This window comes from Ochotona princeps, chromosome 5, assembly GCF_030435755.1.
Source record: "Ochotona princeps isolate mOchPri1 chromosome 5, mOchPri1.hap1, whole genome shotgun sequence".
NCBI classification, from domain to species: Eukaryota; Metazoa; Chordata; class Mammalia; order Lagomorpha; family Ochotonidae; genus Ochotona; species Ochotona princeps.
In genome coordinates this window covers 27,981,765-28,004,677 of record NC_080836.1, presented here as the reverse complement: position 1 = coordinate 28,004,677, position 22,913 = coordinate 27,981,765, and the positions used below count along the sequence as shown (strand labels likewise).

Genomic DNA, 22,913 nt, shown 5'->3' with positions numbered 1-22,913 from the left:
AAGCTATACTAATTCTTTGGATAGCAGGTTTGCCTGATTCTAGTTCTAGCATACTGGATTCCAGTCTCAATGTAATTAGTGGCGAATGCAGTTTCCAGCTTTGTGCTTCAAATGAGCTACCTGCTCTCTATGTGCAGTTTTCTTTATAACATGGGAATAATGTTATCTCCATTACAGTGTTGTCCTGAGAACTAGGGATGCTGATACATGAAAGTGGGTTAACGGTTCCTGACAGACAGCACGTAGGCAGCATTGTTAGTAGTAAGTAATACAGAGTACTTTATTAGCACACATAGGGCTGTCACTTGGGCTCATTATCTCTTATTGGTTTAAAATCGGGTTCTTTTCTTACCCCTCTTAAAAAAGAAAAGAATCAGCTAAATAAAGTCATCTTTTTTTGTCTCCATTTCCAGCCTACCCAAAACAAAGTACATACTGTACAGAAAAATGGATTTCGACTACGGAGCAAACACTTCCAAGGAGCAGCATCTGCCTTGTAAATGAAGTCTATAAAAGGCTACCAAATGTCCCTTCACATTTGGATGATTGTTAGAGCATTACCAAACCTGGGTAGAATGTTTTTGAGGCGCTTATATCAAGCACCCTCGCTGTCAATATCACAAATTATTTCTGTGTTTAACAAGATGGCTGCCATAAGCTTTTGCTTAGGAATGACGATGCCTAAGTGGCAAAAAGATACCAATTAGCAAACAGAACACCCAAGTAGACATTTGTTAGAAGAAGACATTTTTTAAAAAGTAGCACTAATCATCAGGGAAATTCAAGTCAAAACCACACTGAGATACTGTTTTGTTCCACTTAGAATGACTACCATCAAGAAAGAAAAATGACAGTAAATTCTGGCAGTGTAGAGAAAAGGGAACCCCTGCACTCAATGGGTGGGAATGTAAATCAGTGCAGCTATTATGGAAAACACTGTGGAAGTTCCTTAAGAAATTAAAAATAGAACTCCCATATGAACCAACAATCCCACTTCAGGGTATATAGCCAATGGAAATGACATCATCCTGTCAAAGATGTGTGGACTCTCGTATGTATGGCAGCGTTATTCACAATAGATAGACCATAAGATACTATTCAGTGTGTGTGTGTGTGTGTGTGTGTGTGTGTGTAAAATGAAACCCTGCCATTTGCAACAACTTCCATAAACCTGGAGGACAAAACATTATATGAAGTAAGCCAGGCACAGAAAGAGGAATACTACCTAATCACACTCATTTATGAAATCTAAAACGGTTAACTTTATGCAAGTGGAGAACAGAACAGTGGCTCCCAGAATGAGGAGAGGGAAGAATAAATCTGGAGAAGTTACTTAGAGGATACATAATGCCAATTAGATAGAAACAGTAAACTCGCAGATATTTGTTGCACAGCATAGTAACTGCAGTTATTGATGATATACTGTATTTTTCATAAAGGTAAAGAGAATGGACCTTATGTATTCTCATCACAAAACCAGTAACTATATGAGATAATGCACACTTTTTAACATTGTAAGACTTTTTTAAAAAAATATTTTTTATTAGAAAATCAGAATGGATTGATAAAGAGAAGGAAAGAGAGAAAGATCTTCCATCTGCTGGTTCACTCCCAAAATGACAGCAACAGCCTAAGCTGAGCCAATCTGAAGTCAGAAGCCAAGAGCTTCTTCCAGGTCTCCCATGTGGGTGCAGGGTCCCAAGGCTTTTGAGCCGTCCTCTACTGGTTTCCCAGGCCATCAACAGGGAAGTGGAGGAGCTAGGATATGATCCAGTGCCCATATGGGATCCTGGCACTTGCAAGGCAAGGATTAGCCACTGAACCATTGCATTGAGCCCAGTAATGTACTTTTTATTTAACAAAAGTTAACCATCCCAGAATGTGTGAGTGTATATATATACATATATATGTTTAGACTACACAGGCATCGCCACAGTGCAGTTTTAGAACATTTTGGTCTCCCCCAAAAGAGTCTTTGTGTTCATTTGCAGCCAATCCCTGTTTTATACGTTGGCCCCAGGGACTATGCATTGCTTGCACTTTCTATAGAGGTACCTTGTTGGAATATTGCATATAAATTACTCTTACAATCTGTGATCTTTTCCATCCAGTTTCTTTTATTCAGGTCAGTGTTTTTAAGGTACACTCTTGTTGGACTGTGTATTAATAGTCCTTTCTTATAGTGAATATTTCACTGTATGCATACAACACATTTTATTTGCATTTCATCATATAAAGAACACTTGAATTATTTCCACTATAGAGGACAGTATTCTGGTGAGCATTTGTATAGAAATCTTTGTATAGAATATGTTTTCATTTTCTATCGTAGGTACCTAGAGGTGAGATTGCTACATCTTCTGGTAATATTGATATTTAACTAGCAGATCACTTTTTTTTTTTTAAGATTTATTTTTTTATTACAAAGTCAGATATACAGAGAAAGGAGGAGAGACAGAGAGGAAGATCTTCCGTCCGATGATTCACTCCCCAAGTGAGCCGCAACAGGCCGATGCGCACCGATCCGATGCCGGGAACCAGGAAACTCTTCCTGGTCTCCCACGTGGGTGCAGTGTCCCAAGGCATTGGGCCATCCTCCACTGCTTTCCCAGGCCACAAGCAGGGAGCTGTATGGGAAGTGGAGCTGCCGGGATTAGAACCGGCGCCCATATGGGATCCCGGTGCGTTCAAGGCGAGGACTTTAGCCACTAGGCCACGCCGCCGGGCCCTAACAGATCACTTTTAAGGACAGTACATAGTTGTTCATTCTTAGGTTCTCATTTTAAAGAAATGTTTGTTGAGATGCCTCTAAAGTCAGGAATTGCAATTGTCACATATCCACTGTAATCAGAATGAAATATAGTCTGGACTTTTAAATTCTGCTTGTTATTCATAAAACAAAAACTGGCTTTCTTTCAAGCACCTTGAGGGGGAAAAAACAAGGTCTCATATCTTAATCACCTTTTCTCCCCAGTATGCACTTAAAGACTGTGTGGTAGGTAGCTACAAAAATTCAAAGACCGAAGAGAAAATTTCAGTCCTAAAAGGAATACTGGTATACTTTATACTCCATTTAAGGTCTCCATGTATTTCCAGTACTTTCACTATTGCCTACAGTAAAACACACCTGATTTCAGCATCTTGCTTTCTCCTCAAACTCTTTTACACACCTGTTCATGATACTGCATTTATTTCTGTTGAAACCGCAGCTTTGAATTCCAAACATGTTTGATTGCTGTTTACTTGAATTCTACATTGCTTTCCAAGGCCACTGTAAGAAACTATAGTCAATGTGCCAACCTGAAATAACAGGAATGTATTCTCTCACTATCCTGAAGGTCAGAGTCCGACATCATTACCTCTGGACTAAAATCCAGGTGGCAGCCTGGACTTGCCTCCTCCAGCGGCTTTATGGAATAAGCCTTCTCTTGCTTCTTTCAGCTTAACATGGCTGTCAACTATCAACCCATAGTCTGTGGTATATCGCTCTACATTCTCAGCCTCCACACCCATCTTGTTGTCTCTTGTGGTGTGTATGTTGAGTTTCCTTTTGCGGCATTCCCATAAGGCTGTCTGTGATTGTGTTAGGGTCCTGAACATGTTATGAGACACCCCTCCAATCTCAAGTTCCTTAACCTAATCATATCTATAAGCTATTTCAAAAATGAATTAAGTGAGATGACGCAGTGACCAGGAATTAGGATGTGAGAGGGTGCTGTTCAGTCTAATGCAAGTTTTTTTGTGCAATCTGTGTGAATTCATTCATTCATATTCGATTCCATGAGGATATATGATATGCCAGGTAGTACCTTAAGCATTGAAGATACAATGGCTAGAAAAACACACACAGGGTCTCTGTCCATCTGGAGCTTACTGTAGACATCAGTCACCTGAAACTTGCCGAGAAAAAGGTTACAAAGCAGAAATGGGAAGACAGTGATTTGTGCCTCTTTGATATTATACATTATAAACGCTTTACTTGATACAGAAAGTACAAATTTTTTGATGTATAACAATATTCTACCATACACAAATATTCCTATTCTTGATATGGTAATTTCCATTCTATCATTACATCTGTTTGTTTGAAACTTACACATTATTTTTATTCCCAAGTGATTACTCTTAGCGATTTTAATATCCAGGCTTTACCCAAATCAAGCATGTTTCTACGTCTTTTGACTTACATTCTCTTACGTATTAAACTTTTCCTTCTGCTTGAAGAACATTTTTAAGTATTGTTCTTAGTGAGAGATTTGGTACCAAATTGGTGGCAAACATCAGAAAATGTATCTTACGTTGCCGTTGTTCTTTGGGAATATTTTTCATAAATATACAATTCTAGGTTCACAGCACATTCTCCCAGCTTTTGTTTGCTGTTAAGGGATTATTTTTAAAAAGAAAATACTTATTATTTGAACATCAGAGAGAGGGTGAGAGAGAAATCTTCTACTCACTGGTTCCCTCTCCAGATGCCACAGTGGCAAGAGCTAAGCAGTGACAGAGCTGGAAACCTGGAGATTCTTCCAAGTCTCCCACATGGATAGTAGGACCCAAGCACTTGGACCCCTGTCCACATCTTTTCCAAGGGCTTTAACAGGGAGCTGGGTTGGAAGTGGAGCAGCAGGACTCAAACGGTTGCCCATATGGAATGCTGGCTCTTCAGGAAGCAGCTTTAGCTGACACAACAGCCACAGCCTGTCAATAGGTTATTTAATCAGTATTTTCTGTCTATTACTTTAAAGATCTCATTGTTGTCTTTGGTGTTTTTCACTTCTTAGCATTAGATTTTAAAAACAGAAATCCAGGGACCCAGCAGCGTGGCCTAGCAGCTAAAGTCCTCGCCTTGAACGCCCCGGGATCCCATATGGGCAGCACTGGTTCTAATCCCGGCAGCTCCACTTCCCATCCAGCTCCCTGCTTGTGGCCTGGGAAAGCAGTGGAGGATGGCCCAAAGCTTTGGGATACTGCACCCACGTGGGAGACCAGGAAGAGGTTCCTGGTTCCCGGCTTCGGATCAGTGCAGCACTGGCCATTGCGACTCACTTGGGGAGTGAAACATCAGATGGAAGATCTTCCTCTCTGTCTCTCTTCCTCTCTGTATATCTGACTTTGTAATAAAATAAATAAATCTTTGAAACAACAACAGCAACAAAAAACCAGAAATCCGGGCTGGCACTGTAGCATAACGGGTAACACCCCTGCCTGCAGTGCATCCCATACAGGCACAGGTTTAAGCTTCAGTTGCTCCACTTCTGATCTAGCTCCCTGCTAATTCACCTAAGGAAGCCAGGGATAATGGCGTATGTCCTTGGGCCCCTATATCCGCATCGGGGACCCTAAGGAAGCTCTTGGCTCCTGACTTTGGATGAGCCCAGCTCTGGGAATTGAAACAATGAATAGAAGACCCCTCTTTCTGTTTCTCTCCCTCCTTGTCTCTCTCTGCAACTCTGTCTCTCAAGGAAATAAGTAATTTTTAAAATAATCTTACTTGAGGATCCAGCACAGTAGCTAAATTGGCTAATCATCCTCCTTCAAGCACCAGATCCCATATGGGTACTAGATGGTGTCCCAGCTGCTTCACTTCCCATCCTGTACCCACTTGGGAGACCCAACATCTTTCTGTTGCATTCTTTCCTCTACACCCTCCTGTGGCGTATACTTAGGATTCTCATCCCTACTAATACAGCCATGTCTGCTTAACACCTTTCTGGCTCCGTTGTATCATCTTTGCACTCTCCAGTTTGTACCAACCCATTAGCATCCTCATATGATTTTGTTCACAGTCCTTCTGTGGTTTTCATTCTCTGTGTCAGTGATAGAAACTCTGGCTGCCCATTAAAAGAGGAAGTCTTCAAAATGAGGAATTCCCTTCCACCTAATTCCAATTAAACCAGAATTTCTGAGGATAAAGCCTTTGCATCCATTTTTTTTTAAAGAACATACAAGATAACTACAGTGCAGCCTGGATTAAAAACTACTGATACACAGGGAAATTTTTTTAAAGAATTGCTTTCATCTAATAATTAAGACCTCATAGGACACTTCTGATCGCGGAGTACACAGAGAAAATAACCATGTGCAAGCTCACATGCTGAGGCATACTAATTGAATTGATCTGAGACGGTGCCCAGGTATCGCTATTTTCAATACTTCCCTGAAATTTGCAACATGTAGTGTTGAGGGCCACAGGCTATAAGTCTAAGCTGGTGTGAGGACAAGGGGCTGAGTGGGAACAGAGGTACTGCAGTAAACTGGAGAACAACTCCCACTCCACAAGGGACCAGCTTTGTTTCAATTTTTTTTTTTTCAGCAGCATAAACTGCTGCTTTGTTCCATGTCTGTTTTAAAAAAATCATCACACCCCCCAGGGTGGACCTCCTGTTTTGTCCTCCATGATTGGCAATTGGTGTCCTGGTGACTGGAGATATGGGTACTCAGAAGATTGTCCTCCTCTATCTCATGTAAATGTCTCGTAAGGCCTTATTTATCTTGGCCACATTTGGGGAAAATTAGATGAAATAAAGCTGAAAATACGTAAGCCATTTGGTAATTTGGCTTTATAAATGCCACAGTCTGTATTATGTGTGGATATTTGTTACATTATGGAATACATAATTTTAAAAATCACTATGTAGTTGATAGGCTAGAAAATATCAATTCATGGGCTAAAATTATGGTGTGGTGAGCTAAGCTGCCACCTGCAATGCCGGCATCACCTGTCAGAGTTCTGGCGTAAGTCCTTGCTGTTTCAGCCCCCTCCTAATCTACCTTGGACAGTGATAGACGTGGCTCAAGAACTTGAGTCCCTGTCACCCATGTGAGAGACCAGGGTGGAGGCACAGACTTTCAGCAACTGCAAAGACAAACTGTGGCTGTTGTGAACATATGGGGAGTGAACCAGTAGATATTTCTATCTCTATTCTGTCCCCCTTCCAACAGGTGCATTTTCTTAGTCTTTGAAAAAAAGGAATAAGGCTGATCATGTGGAAGTTAGACTCGGAGGTCTCAACTATGTGCTTTACTCAGATAACATTAAAAAAAAAAAAAACACTGAAATTGATTGATGACAGTTATAGTTGATAACTGTTATATATTAATATAGTTGATGACAGTTACAGTTGATGAAATGATTAAGAAGTAAGGCAAAGCAAAATCTCATTCAGATTTGGGCGGTGGGAAGGAATATCACTAAGCATGTACTAAGTAAAATAACTGTACAGGCAAGCCACATCCATTGCTTAACCTGGAATGTGCAAGGCATTTATTTAAAAACACATGAGACTGATGTTGCCCATTGAGTTGAAAAAATTTTGACTTAGTATCAGAGCCATGTTAAGTGAACTTGAACTGCAATTCTTAATAGCATTCACATTTTCCATGTGTTTATCTGGGTTAAGGAAACTGCCATCCCTGTTCCAGCTGATACTAGTTTGTAATGTTCAAGCACAGACTATAACTGCCTGTTTGAAACCCAAGTCTGCCTCATCACATTAGGGGCTGTAGACAAATTCCTTACCCAAGTTCAGCTTCAGTTTCTTCTTCTAGCATATGAATAGAAGATTGGACCATCCCTCGGGGGTTGTGGTGGGGACAGAATGATCTAATCCATCCCATGGCCTTGGAGCAGTTCCTGAGACATAGATGTGCTCTGCATATTCCTGCTAAATAAATCATGGCTTAGGAGCATCAGAGGAAACAGCATAGTCTCACTTGACATGTCCACACTGGCACCCCCTAAAAAGATTACTGTTGGGCTGGTTTTTAGTGATCACCATCCAGAGCTGACATCTTTGGCGTTAAGTTCCTGTCTGCCCACAGAATGCACTGTCCCTTCCAGTGCAGGGACTTCTCAGCACCTCCCAAGCCATGTTGACTCTGTTACGTTACTTGCTTATCTTCCTTAGCTGCTTGGAAAGTCGGCTTTGCATTCAGTTTATGTTTCTCCATTGTTCTCATTGTTGGCCATGAGAATGTCTGCAAAACTACTGCCTGTTTGGGTTCTGGAGAGAAAAGAGGCCAGGGTTGATCTTTCATCACACTAGCTCCCTGTTACCCTGCTTCTCTGTCCTCAGCCTTGGATGCCCTCTCCAGAATAGCCTATTGGGGGAATGAAATGAAGTGGGAGAAAGAAAAGTGTTGAGAAAAATCTGTTACTGTTCCCCAAGACCAAACTTTAGACCTCAGTTTCAGAATTTGAATGTAGAGCTCAAGGGTGATACGTGTTTTCTTATTCTTGCACTTCTGTTTAATAACCTTACATTAAGATGGAAACTGCAGGACACCATTGTCCACACTGATGGGAGGTGAAGGAGTGCAAAGATTTTGCAAGAAGGAAAATGACGAGAAATATATATACATTAAATACACTGATTTATATTTCAGATATATTGCCACATGTATGTTGATATGATTTTTTTGAGACCCCTGCTCCTGTGAGTTCTCTGATCATTGCAGAACAAAATAATAGGTGAAAACCCAAAATTAAGAAGCAATTAATTATGCCTGGAGAGTCAAACAACAGCTCACTAAGGGAGAGAATATAATTGAAAGTAGGATTCTATCAGACATGTTAGTTCCCAGCTCCAGAGCCTCGTACATTACCAGGGTGACCTGTATTCTGGAAACTTAGACTCACCTAGAACTTGAAATAGTGTTGTCGTCACATTTCTATTTATAAGGCTGCAATCTAGGTGAACAGCCAAAGGTGCAGGGTTCCTGGTGTCTGAGGCTGTGTGTGCACCAGAGATAAGCTCCTATGAACCTGTAATTCCTAGGCCTTCCCTAGGTCTTAGAAAGCTCTCCTGTCCTCACCCCTCAGTGCTGCTCAACTGAGACTGTTACAATAATTCTATTGCTTCCAACAAATGTGAAACAGCTGAAGTATTTCCATAGTAAACACTGCCTGGTCACATTTTATATATTATTTACCCTTTTTCTGGCATGAGTTTTTCCCCTCTTATGCAGAAGAGTGTAAAATTCTTTATTCCGATGTTTCACGCAGTTCTTACCCTGCCTGTACACTCTTCACATTTCAGAATCTTTCCCCGTGGACCTTCCTCCTTTAACCATGTGAATGCAACAATCCCTGAGTGATGCTCCAGTACATCAGTCCTGAAACAGTACAAGATACAGATACACCTCTATTTGGAGATTAAATCACACTAAGCTATCAATTTATTTATATATTATAACATTTTTACATTTTAAAAGAGATTTCCTCACAAAGCAAAGTCCCAACAGAGTTTTTACCTATTCCTCTAACCTTCCACCCATCGCTTCACATTTAGTGTAAACTTACTATTGAACAAAATACCTAGCTGTGACTACTACTGCAACATATAGAAAAATCCCTAAGGGAACTCGGGGATTGTTAACAGTAATAGATAAAATTGAGTGGACAAGGGACTTTCCTTCTTATCTTTGAAATCATAGTGTAGGAGGGACAGCCTCTCTCCTTGACTGGAATTCAGACTCCTTAAGGGTGGAGTTTCCGTTTCTCATCAATCATGCTTGTATCCAATACCTTGTTCAGTCTGTCTGGCACACAGAGTGCTCAGTTCTCCTTCATCAAATGAATTCCTGACTTCTGACAGGGATGTTCTTGTCCTGACACCAAAAGCCAATACTAGGTAAGAGATTTTATTATTCTTCTAAATGGTTATGCATTAAATAAAAGTAATACTAATTGAATTGATCCTAGAACCACACCACAGTGTTTTGTTATAGGTTCTTTTAGATATATAGCTAGTCTGCCTGACATCACTCCTAAAGGTAACTGATATTTGGGTTAAGAAAGGACTGCTTTGTAACTTCTCCCTGGTGGATTTTAGGTTGAAAGCCCTATTAATGAAAACACACAAATGAAGCACTTATCATATATTGCCCCTTTAAATACAGCAAAGATACTAAACCACTAATTTCATTTTTTAAGTGTTTAAAATTGCACATAGCCTTAGTATTTCCCAAATTTAGAATGCACATATATATATATATATATATATATATATATATATATATATATAAACTCTTATATTGAACTATTCAAAAGTACTAATGGTATAAAAATGAAATTGGAAAGAAAACTGAAGAAACCATACACTTAAAAAAAAATCTACTAAGTCTTTATTTCTTCTCCTCAAATGTATAGTTTACTCTAGAAATATGTATGGGATATCATTCCTAATGAGTTAGTGTCACAAATTAATATATACATAATATTGAATGTTTGGGTAATGTGTCTCATATAGAAAATATTCTGTCATTCCATTTTTTAGAAAATAAGAATTTTTCTTGAAATTTGAGTCTAAAACAAAAGGAACAGTTTCTGAAACCTTTAAAGGGTTATCTTGTTCTAAAATATTACATAAGAAATTCAAATTTCTTTACCACTCAAATCAATGAGCATAAATGAATAACGTAGTCAAAAAACAATTATTTCTTGAACCAATAAATGTACTTTTGTAATCCTCCCAGCAAATATGGAAAGATAGTTACCAAACAATCTAGTTCTTTCAAAAATGGCTTCTCCATCTTATTCTTAACTTAGCACTTCCTTCTCTGTTCCTCAAAATGGAACCAAGTACAGGCAATCCACAACCTCTGCTAATGTTTTACAAAGGGAGGAATCTTGAACTTACACTCAAGGCAGAGTCATCACTTGGAGAAGCACTTTCTGTCAGTTTACTCTTAGAATCCAAGAGTATCCTTCACTTTGACCTGCAAAATAATTTAATCTTCATTATCTTTACCTGTTTTTCCAACTATTGCGTGACCAAGGGTTTGTGGTGTCTTGCTATTCTGAAGGATGATGTTTGCACTTCTATTTCCAACTTTCCTTGTTGCTTCTCAGTAAATCACAGAAGTGGTGAAATGACCATTCACAGAGAAGTGACACTTTTGCCTCTGCCCCTGTGTAGTTTCATAAGGTGTTACAAAAATCAGGAGAAGGAATAGTGAATATTTGAACTGTTATCAAGAAAGAAAATGCATATTTGTGTGATAATTAGCAGTTAGGTCAAACATTGATTCTTGATATAAGAATAACTAGATTAATGATGGTGTAGACAGAATTAAGATATAGTCCTGAGAGGAAAAATTCAGTTTGTGGACAACTGTGCCTTTATAAGGAAAGACAAATTTAACTGTAAATCATATTTGTAGCTGTAAGTTGTCAATAGAAAGTGCCACTGGCTGGGTGCTCAGTAAGTTATTTGCATTGATATCAGGATTGACATTCAAGATACCTGTTTATATAATCATCAAGGTAAGCATTAAAAGCTCCAAAATGATGGTTCGGTTTATGCCAAGTGGAAATAACAAGCATCAGTTTTTAACCAATTATGATGGCTATTAAGCTTACTAAAAGATTGCTACAGTTCCATTTCTAGAGTAAAAATGTAAATAAATGATTGTGATGATATCAATTACAGTAATGATAAGAATATCAACAACAGCCATTCTTTGTGTATGTGCACTCCTTGTCAGGCACTAAAGATTGTTTCATGTCACCCTTAATTCCTTCTCCAATTCTTTAGGTATTACTTAGCTATGTTGTTATAGATGAGGAAATTCTCAGGGATGCTTGGCTTTGTGCTGGAATATCACTATCAAGTATAAGAACTAGGATTTAAACCCTCTTTCCACTTCATAGATTTGTAGGCTACTTTACTTCCATTTATTCTGATAAGATTACACTTTAAAACATATGTATTACTCATATGTAAATTTATTACTGATTTCAGTCACCTCTTTTTTTCTTCCATCCTTTTTGTCTCCCGCAAATTATTTTGTCAAGGTAATAACTCAAAAATATACTGCCTAGCATGTAAATGACTATCCTTTAGTATCTGTTCTTTACTACAAACCAATTGTTCTAGTAGCAACAAGCAGTAAAGTATTAGTGAATTACCGTTGGGATCATGAATTTTCACCTAATTTCCTGCATACATATGTTGATCTTGTTTACTTCAAACCTGTTTGCTAGCTATAACTGTACTCAAAATTTTTTTCTAACTTTTGTTTATTTGCAAAGCAGAGGGACAGAATGAGAGAGAAGCAGAGATGTTCCATCTATTGTTCCACTCCCCACAATAGCTGAGTCTAGGAGAGGCTGAGGTCAGGAGCCAAGAACTTAGTCAGGATTTCACTATGGGTGATGGGAGCCTACCTGCTTCGACCATCACCTGCCACTTCCCAGAATGCACATTAACAAGAAGTTGGAATCAGAAGCGGTGCTGGAAGTTGAACCCAAGCACTCCACATAGGATGCATGCATTCCATGCGTCATCTTAGTCACTAAGCAAATACCTAGCACTGGAGTATCTTCCTGAGTGAGATATTGTTAAAATATTCAGAATCCATATTTTCTGCAGAAAATATGTTTTAGACCAAATGTGATTACTTTAGGATTAATTTAAATAACAAAAAGATTAGAGTAACAAGATTGGAGGCTGAAGTTTTAAAGAATTAAGTAGAATTGTAAAAATTCATTTCACTTGTAAGAACATAGGAGAAAAGAGAGGAGATACATAATTAATACTGTTTATAAAATGAAGAAAATGCAACATATGTAGCAACAAGAACACTTCATTTGAGCAGGTCTTTATGGAACAGACATTCCATATTGTGTGCATCCTTTTCCACAGTCATTGCCATGACAATCTGGTGTGTTTAGCAGTTGCTGCTGAGTAAGGGAGACTGTCTCTTCTGTGAGATCTCTGTGTCAGCCAAAAAACACAGCAGTCTCATTTACATCCAGAAGTAAGACATAATACATAAAATGTACGAAATGTTAACATTTTTCTCCCCAATGAAGGGATTTCTTATTTCTCTGTCCATTTACATTGTAACATTTTAAAAGTCAGAAAAAAGTTTTAGAGTAGATTTTTAGTTTTAGATTAAAATTCTTTTCTCTTATGATTAGAAATCTTGTCATACTTAGACATGACTAAAATGACCACAGCTGATTATGAAAACCTGTTTATGAATATTGGAATCAATTTTGATGAAACGCCAGCTATGAATTCGAGACCATATTTAATTTTAAAAAATTGATCCTTCTTGTCAAAAAAGATAGACCTAGCCTACTGTAGATTTAAAAGTATAACACTGGAGCCAGAGTCATGGCATTGTAGGCCACTGCCAGTGACACCAGCATCCCATGTTTGTGCTGATTTGGGTCTCATCTGCTGCACTTCTGATCCAGCTCCTTGCTTATGGCCTGAAAGGCAGCAGAAAATGGTTCAGCTGTTTGTGCCCCTGTACCCATTTGGGAGACCCAGAAGAAGCTCCCAGCTCCTGGCTTTACATGGCGCAGGTTGTTGCAGCCACTTCGGGAGTGAACTAGCTGATAGACAATCTCTGTCCACTTGAATTTTAAATATATATACATACATATATACACACACATATATATATATATACACATATATAGATGTATGTGCTTATTTTCAGCCAGAAAAGAACCATCATTCGTTCACCCATTTTTTTTAAAGATTTTTTTTTTTTTTTATTACAAAGTCAGATGTACAGAAAGGAGGAGAGACAGAGAGCAAGATCTTCCGTCCAATGATTCACTCCCCAAGTGAGCCGCAACGGCCGGTGCTGCACTGATCCGAAGCTGGGAACCAGGAACCTCTTCCTGGTCTCCCACACGGGTGCAGGGTCCCAAAGCCTTGGGCCGTCCTCTAATGCTTTCCCAGGCCACAAGCAGGGAGCTGGATGGGAAGTGGAGCTGCCGGGATTAGAACCAGTGCTGCCCATATGGGATCCCGGGGCGTTCAAGGCGAGGACTTTAGCTGCTAGGTCATGCCACCGGGCCCTCATTCACCCATTTTAAGTCATATTTCAAGTGCCTACCAATTTTTGGATCAAGAGATTTTCTGACATGTGACACCTTTGGACTAATTTTTAAAGATAGCATACAGATGGATATGAAATAACAGAAAAGAACACATTCTTTAAAAAATCAATAATATATGAATATTAGTGCCAAAGTGAATTTGACCAAGATGGGAATTTTCCAGAATAGCTACAGGGAACACTAAAATAAAAGTGAAAGAAGCAACAGATAAGGAGTGGCAGAGGAGAGTACCTGTTCCATACGCAGGAACAAGGACTGAGAACAGGAGAGAGAGATGGAGAGAGGATGAGAATGGTGAAAATTGCCTGCATGTTGGATAAGGTGGCTTAATTTCCACACAGTGGAATGTTTGATGAAGATCAGAGTGTCTGAAGTGTTACAGATGAGTTGTCATTGGAGACATGAAACCTTGCTATTCATCTGGTTAGATAAATAATAAAACATTTGTTATTGGTGGGAATGGATAAAAAGATCAGATTGAAAGGGAAGTCATCCAGATTTAGAGATAGAAGAGAGAGAGTGTGTGTGTGTGTGTGTGTGTTGGTCGCACATTCAGTAAGTGTGGAAGCTGACATCCTTAAACAGTTGTTGTTAGTAATTACACTTGAGGAGTGGATTGAGGGGTCAGCAACAGGTGCTTTCTGGGGTTGGTTCATAAATTTCTGATTCACTTCTATTTTATTAGTATAGGCATGCATTTTAAAATAATATTTAATTGGCATAATAAATTACCATACAGTTGTAGGAATAATCTGAGGCTCTGAAAAAGTTCATACAAATATTAGAACTTGTTTTCTTATCCTACAGGCCCCTGAGATTCAGTTACTTTCTTGAACCTATTTGCATTCTGTTGCTCATGCTGTATAAATTCTGATCTAAAGATCAATGATTTTGTTCTCTTTGCAAAGTTCTCTTTGCTACTAAACACATCTAGTGAATTTATTTTTTTTTTTTATTTGGGGGTTATTTTTCATCACTTACTATTGATTGTTACTGAGATTGCGCTATTTAAATCTGGCTATAAGATAGTTGGCCTATGAGGGTAAGCAGCAAATAAGAACCATGTGTCTTGCTATCCAGGAACAAGGAAAGAGAACAATTGTCAGTGACATCAGGAGCTCACTGGACTGTAGACTCAGAGTAGGATCTACCTGGAGAGAAGGGAGATAGCTCTTAGGAAAATTTCCAAGCATGTTGCTGTTTCCCACATGTCTCTTGAAGGAAAATAATGTTACAGTTCTTGAGAAAATTTAAAAATCAGTTTTTTGAACTAATCACTTCATTTGACAAAGTGTAAGTTTATTACAGAAAATGAAAAATAAGCCTTAGTACTAAATGGGAAAGGAGAAAACATTTTTTCTGGAGAGCCTCCCAGACCTGAGAGGAAATAATTGCATGCATTGTGTGGTTGGAAATTCTGTGGGTAATGGCTATTACTTAACATCGCAGAGGTAGAGAACTTGGTGAAGTCACTCCTTTTCCACTGGTGTTTTGAGGCATGATTGTCTACAGCCTTCCTAATTAGGATTAACAGAGAAGGAGAACTATTGGTAAGTTGGATAGTGGAATAAAAAAACACTGTATGTGTTATCCATTGAGCTTCAAACTCATTGAAAAGAAATATCCTGGGAATACCAAGCTTTTATATTCAAGGATATTTAGAAAGAAATCATGTGCGACTTATTGGGGGGAAAAAAAGACTTGATGAATATTTTTTTTTCCTTGGGTGGAATGAGTGGGAAGGTTTAGTTGGAGAGAAGGCCAGTAGATTGCAGCTCTGTTACACAATTTGGAAGGCAATTTCTTAGAAATCTAAGAAAGCAGAGTATGGCCCATCAGGTCAAAAATAGAAAATAACTTAAGAAACATGAGAGAATGAGCATTGGAGTCATTATCAAGCATTACCCCCAGAGAATGAGAGCAATAAAGTTATAGGGAAACTCCAGAAGATAAGAAAGAAGAGACTAACTGATGTCCTTAAGAGCAGCCATCTGTGTGAGCAGCAGAGCACTGCTCAACTACTCTGTCAATACCTTTCTTGTATATAAAAGAAGAATCATGTAAAAGGGTCAACTTGAAGTTGTCAGCGAGTTAAATTAAGAATTGTGGAGCAGGAATAGAATCACAAACTCTGGAAGGAAAATTGAATGTGAGCACACAAATCACTCAAAAGAAACAAAGTAGTAGATGCAGAGCGACAATTGACTTTGAATTTGAATGACAGACATCTTTTCCTCAGCTATTAAAAGGAAAGATGAAAATATGAATGTGCAGATGGCATGAAACTCTGATACGCATAAATTAGAATTCTATTTTTCTATAACTTAATTTCTGTGTGATAGCCCATTTAAATATGGTGATAGAAATATATCTTGAAGTTAAGATTCTCTGTCTTCCATTTTCTCACCCCATATTCCTCACAGGCCACTGCTAACCTTCTGTCTGTCAGCCAGCAGTTCTGTGACCCTTCTGAGACATTCACAGAAACCTTGTTTTCACTGTCATGCCACCATGGCTCAGGACTCAGAGCTGTTCTCAATACTGTTTGTCTACTCACAGTCTCAGACTCTGTGCGTAAAACCATGCCTGGGCTTCCACCATAAGCAACAAAGACCAGGGCCTATTAGACCATGCAGAGCTCTGTGCACCTACCCTCCTCTCCATCAGTCTCTTGCTGCTTGTCTAGAGGCCACGCAGTAGCACTATGACATCCCTTAGCCTTTGTGAAGCCCTTGCCGTTTCTACAAATGTTTAAACCTATGTAAATTTATCAAAACACAGTCTCTGTTTTTGGTGAGAATTGGAAGTTTTTCCCCCATCAAGCTTTCCCTGAAGCAATAAGCATAGATCATTTTAGCACCTTAGATATCTAGTGGAGAAGAAATAGAATAAATTGATTATAGCTCCTAACATATTAAAATAGTACAAATAAAAAGAGGAGAATAAGAGTTTGTTCATTACCTTAAGAGTGTCAGGCATTTCTTCATCCCATGGAAGTTTTGGAATGTAGGTATTGCTATCCTATGTTAAGGATTAAAAAACCAAGGTTGTATAAGATTATAGAATGTACCTGCTAGTCATACTGGCCCTACTGCTAGCCATCGGCAGAACCACTTTTCTCTGAACTGTACCAAAAAAGAAAGTTAAAGAAGGAGAATGCAGTGTGAAGTGCAAGACAAAGCCGCAATACTTGAGCTAGGTATTGGTCAGCTCTACGTGAATGCTGCTGGAAAGTGGATAGTTAAAAGAGGGGCTGCTAGTAGCCAACTGAGAAAGCGTGAGAGCTAGAGTGAGCAAGAGAAAGGAAAGTTGAAGAAATAAAAGCTAATGATGCTACTGGGTGAACTTCACTCAGAGATCATGATGTTTAAGAGCAGAAGCTCTACATGACGAGAGAAACCAAAACAGAATCATTGACACATGAAACATGTGGAACAGAGAAGAGTTTATGTTCCAAGAAAGTATAGTAGTCAGTGGCCATGGGCGTGGTAATAATAGCCTTATATTTCTAAATAAGGAATAGAGCACTGAATTTGACATTGAACTGTTATTTCATGAAGTACCTGAAGGTAAAGGTTTAAACCATATTCAAAATCAAGTTTTTTTCTTATTCCTCTTATAATTTTTATAGGAAAAGCAGATCCAATTTAGAGAGAAGGAGAGACAGAGAGAAAGATCTTCAGTATGCTGGTTCACTCCCCAAAGGGCCACAGTGGTCACAGCTGAGCTGATCTCAAGCCAGGAACCAGGAGTTTTTTCTTGGTCTCCCATGTGGATGCAGGGGTCCCAAGGCTTTAGGCCATCCTCTGCTGCTTTCCCCAACCATAAGCAGGGAGCTGAATGGAAAGTGAAACAGCCAGGACATGAACTGGTGCCCATATGAGATCCCAGCACTTGCAAAGTGAGTATTTTTTAGCCAACTGAGCCATTGTGCCAACCCAAAACCAAGTTTTAAAACTGACAGATCATAATTTCCTGCTTTCCATATTCTTATTGCCATCTCTTTTTTAATGAAATTGATCCTCAAGTGAGGAGAAGAATAACCATGGTTTGATGACCTCAAAATGAACCCATAGACTGAAAGGATCAAATGTTGTTCCTCATCGTCAGAGGAAGAAGCAAAATGGGTCAAAGAAAGAAAACGACTTGCTAGGGGTGCAATGTCATTTCAGATGCAGACGTGGTCCCTTGGTGATCTTAGATGAAGAAATTGTTATATTTTTATAACCACTTGGCTTGAGAGGCTTAAGCAGGATTATCATCAGGTGTTTAGCATGGAATCTGGAACCTACCAGGAAATCTATAAATGGAACCTGCTTTTCCGACATCTTCATTTATTCAGCAGATATTTGTAGAGCAGCTAATTTTGTGCTACAGATACCATATTACTCAGGATAAACTGCATAATGCTGCAGTAATGAAGACATTCCCCATTTCACTCCAACCCAAAACTCAGCTGCTTAAACACATCAAAAGTATACTCTCTTACCTGTCCAAAGTTTAGTTGGTTGTACAGGTTAACTCTCCTCCATATAGCAGCCTTGATGGTTCCCTGTTTTAACTCAGCAGTCCGAACACAGGTTCACCACAGGACAGCATGAGCTTCTCCGCTGGTGAATACTTCTCTTCCAAAGCAGCATACCGAATCCATTAGCTGGAAGAAATCCTGTGCAGGGGAATAAAAGTGGAGTCTTATGTACCTCCAGAAAGAGAGAGGAAACTAGATGTCCATGAACACAAGGGATGTTCACCACCCTTCAGCAAGACACTGGGTGCTTAGTGAACAAAACAAGTGTGATTTATCATCTCATCAGGCTTTCAACCAAAATTGACATGGTCCTGAGAATTTAACTATAGCATCCAAGAAGATCATGTTTCTGCCAAGGCAAGGCAGGAAACTACATGAAAGAGATTACATTCCGTATGTATAAAGTTCTGTAAAAAAATAGGAAAGGATAACAGTTTAGTATAAGTGACAAGTATGGAGAACTTAGAAATACTCAATAAATATTTACTGAATGAATGTTAAGTGAGGAATGAGGAAATTCAGCTCTAAGAAACTAAATGGGAAAGGCAACAGAGAGAACAGATATAGGAAGAAAAAACACATGGAAACAGTTTATGCTTTTCAAATGTTCTGAATAATATTTGGGAATAAAAGCTGTTCTTGCTGTATCTACTGCTTCCAGTAAGCCTGGAATATTTCTGCGCTGGTCGCTTCTGCCATAGTGGGAGTGTGGAGGAAAGAATTCCCAGCCAAACCATTTTATTCTTACCTAGTCAAGAGCAGGGAAATTATTGGAAAACTTGGATCCCGATTCATCTTCTGGAACATTTCATGATACATTAAGTTTTCTTGATTGGCAGCTATCAAACGTAAGTTGGGGAACATGGAAAAGAGGGGCTCATGCTGCTATAAATATGAAAAGTGTTACAGGGTTAAGCAGAAGTACTGTGAATGAAATCTTATGGTTAGGATATTATGGGGAGTAATTTCAAAACATTAAAAATGATGTATAGAAAAATATTTATTTTAAAAAGATTGGAAGTACATCAAAAGAGGAAACATTTCTGAAGCTCCCTGGAGACAGATTCTGTTAACATTTTTTATTAACATCATCCCAAACTTTTTCCTAGGTACCAACATCTGTTTGTCTTATAAAAACAGCATATAATACTATCCTGTCTTTTTGTTATACTTAATAGAATTTTTAAAATATTATTAAATGTCATGAAATATGCTTCTGCAATATTATTCTCAGTGACTGCATGATATTGCATCATATGCATGTGTCAAAATATGTTTACTTATTATTGCACTAGACTGTTTACAGATAGTTGCCAATGTAAGCAATGTTGTGATAGACATAGTCTAGCTGAATTTCTGTGTACATCTTCATTTTATAGGGGCAAAATATATGCAAATGTTAAGGCTTAGAATTTACATAACCAAATTGCCTTCTTAAAGACTGTCTGTTTTCATTTCTCCCTCCAGTGGATGAGAAAAGTATTTAGGGGCAAGCATTTGGTGCAGTGGTTGAGCTGCCACTTGGGACACCCCATAACTGAGTGCTGGACTTGAGTCTCAGCCAGCTGCTATTCCAATTCAAGGTTATGGCTAACACATATGGGAAACAACAGATGACAACTGAAATATGTAGGGCCTTGTCACTCACCTGGGGCAACTGGATTTGGTTTCTGGTTCCTGGCTCTCTTCTCTCTTTCCCTCTCCTTCCCTCATCTCTTATCTCGTCTCCTGTCCTCCAATTCTCTTTCTCTTTCTTTAGTGAAAATAATTTTTTTTTCTAAAAGAGTGTTTATGAGCTGTAACCAAACAAGCATGTTCATGGAAAACTGATTATACTATTGAATGCATGTTTACTCTAAAGCTGTTAGCAGAAAGGGAAACTCAGCACATTATCTTCAAATCCTCCATTTTATATTTAGTGCTTCATGCTGAAGTCATACTTTGAAGGTTTCATGTTGGAGTTCCTAGAAAGAAATATAAGACAGATTCATATTCTACTAGGAAATTTTCTTAATTTTGTGGGTGCTGTGTCAAATCTATGAGTAATCCATTGGATATTTGGAATGAGTTATTAATATGACAAAACATTGTTCTCTGACATTGAATGTCATCTGTGTCTTGTTATATGACTGTGACTAAGGATTTGTTCATATACTTAATGATTGCATGTTAGGTAATTTCTCATTCTTCTAAAAGTAAAGTTTAATGATTTTCAACTAAATGGAATAAATCTATTAATTTTTTTGTTTATTTTGAAAGTAGAGTTAACAAAAGACAATCTTCCATCTGCTGAGCCACTCCCCAAGTGGCCATAATGGCTGAAACTGGGCAAGCCCCAAACTGCATCAGGGTTTCCCACATGGGTGGTAAGAACCCAAGTCCTTGGGCCATCTTCTGCTTTCTAAGGCTCATTAGCAGAGATCTAATTTGGAAGTGGAGCCCATGGAACTCGAACCTACACTCATATGGAATGCTGGTATCAGAGGCAGCACTTAATGTGCTAACCCACAACACCAGCCCCATAAATTAGCTGTATCAACTTTGATTGATATAGATGAAATAATCAAGAATGTATTTATCAATATGTAATATATTAACTTAAGCAAATAATAACTTAAGAACTATGTTGTGAGGAATATTTTTTAATATTTCTCTTTTCTACTCTTACATTCGCATGAATCAGTTTTGTCCAGCTTCCCTCCCAAGCTTTCCTTGTAATTAGAATAGAGCCACGTTTGTAGGCATTGTGCCTGTTTGCTCCCACCTGTCACCTGGAATTCAGTCTGCATGGCTTAGGTTACATGACTTTGCGAAACTCCATGATGCCTTCACTGGATGTCTCTTCAGCTATAAAAACCAACTGCTCTTTACGTGTGATAGCCACTTACTCTATTATTCTTGTTGTTTTTTTTCTATAATGCATAATTTCAATAACACCAGCACTTAGCATTGTTGGACCATGTCTTCCAAAATCATCACTAACAATATTAATTTCTTTTGCCTCCATTTTGACCAGTTCCGTCAAATTAATGTTAAAACTATCCAAAAGGCTCTTCAGTTAACGTTGTTTCAGGCTAATGCTTCTTCCCCGATCAGTGCTTTGTTCAAAATAAAGTAAGAGACAATACCTGATATTATGAAAGACTTTATAAGGCACTTTGATATAAAAATTCTACATTTCTGAGGAGTGATTTGAAAAAGAAAAAAAACTAACCTTACAGTCAAGCATATATTATGATTTATATTAAAAGAGAAGGGATTCACACAAATCTCTTTTGCGTGCTTATGCAAAGTAGCTATTGAAAGTTTTTATCCACCTTTAAGAAATATCTAATGATACAGTAGGATTATAATGCATTTATATAGAAACACTAAATTTATAATGCATTGTATAGAAACACTAAAAATTAGGATTCTTAGAGCCTGCCAATTTAAAAATGCTCACATTGGAATTTTTTAAGAATTGTAGCCCCAAACCGATTAAACCTCCTCCCTACCCCAAACCACATCTACTTTTAACACACAAACACACACACACATCAGCAGGAAATATCTAAAATATATGATCTCTTGGGGATGCACAGCTAAAATTTTTGGTACTCAAAATGAAAAATTGAAAGAACAGAGTGGTTAAATTTCCCTATAGTGTTACTCCCTCTTTAAAATATATTATATTATATTGTTTTCATTCCTTTCGTCTGAATGTTTTCAAGAGAATCAGACTGAAAGAACATTTTTACAGATAAGATGGCAGCTATTTGATGCGACTGAAGATAGAACATGGTGTATTCTTTACTACCAAACTGTGTGGAGTCTTTGTTCTTGCCAATAGCAGTAGTATATGTGAGAACAAAGCAAAAACTTCCCAATGGTACGTGCATGTGATACGTATCATCTTAAAAAGTAAGGAACATTTTGCATTCCTTATTACTTGAAGTAAATCAAACTGAGAGTGCTTAAAATAAATTGTTATAGAATACTTATTCCGCAAGATCTTAAAATTTCATAAGATTATAAATGCCACTTAAAATGTTAATTAGAAGATGCATTTGTTTTAATTCTTGGTATTGAAAATATTGACTGAATCATGAATTAACACATTTAAGGGTACAGATGTCATTTTTCTTGAGATTTCCTGAATGATGTAATTTTCATATTTCATATAGCAGTTTAATCAATTTACAGATTTATTTTACATAATTAGATGGTAAATGAGAAATTCAATCACTGATACATAGCTATTTCTCCGTAATATAAAAAGAAATCTAGATTCTGAATTGTAAATTAAAAAAACAAATATTTTAAGATATCTGGTTTACATCTGTCTTAAATAATTTGAAACAGTCTAATTAAATGCAAGAAATACTGAGATATTCACAACTGAACATGTGAAAAGTTATTACATTTAACGGGATTTATTGGATCAAGAATTTTTTTTTTAATTTTAGTTTCATTAGCCTGTCATTGCAAAGAAGATAAGCTAAACAAAAGATAATTCATACTTTTAAACATTTATTTTGA

At 38.0% G+C, this 22,913-nt stretch overlaps 1 protein-coding gene and 1 long non-coding RNA gene across 4 annotated transcripts in view; one reads left to right on the top strand and one right to left on the bottom strand.

Moving 5' to 3' along the window:
- LOC131480365 (uncharacterized) overlaps nucleotides 1-4,527 on the bottom strand; it is a 52,442-nt gene extending 47,915 nt beyond the window's left edge. The window contains exon 1 of the long non-coding RNA XR_009245438.1: nucleotides 4,458-4,527. This is a non-coding gene — a long non-coding RNA (uncharacterized LOC131480365). The remainder of the gene's footprint in view (nucleotides 1-4,457) is intronic.
- The window catches only part of GTDC1 (glycosyltransferase like domain containing 1), a 312,493-nt gene that overhangs the window by 260,049 nt on the left and 29,531 nt on the right, over nucleotides 1-22,913 (top strand). The gene's annotated exons all lie outside the window — the stretch shown is intronic.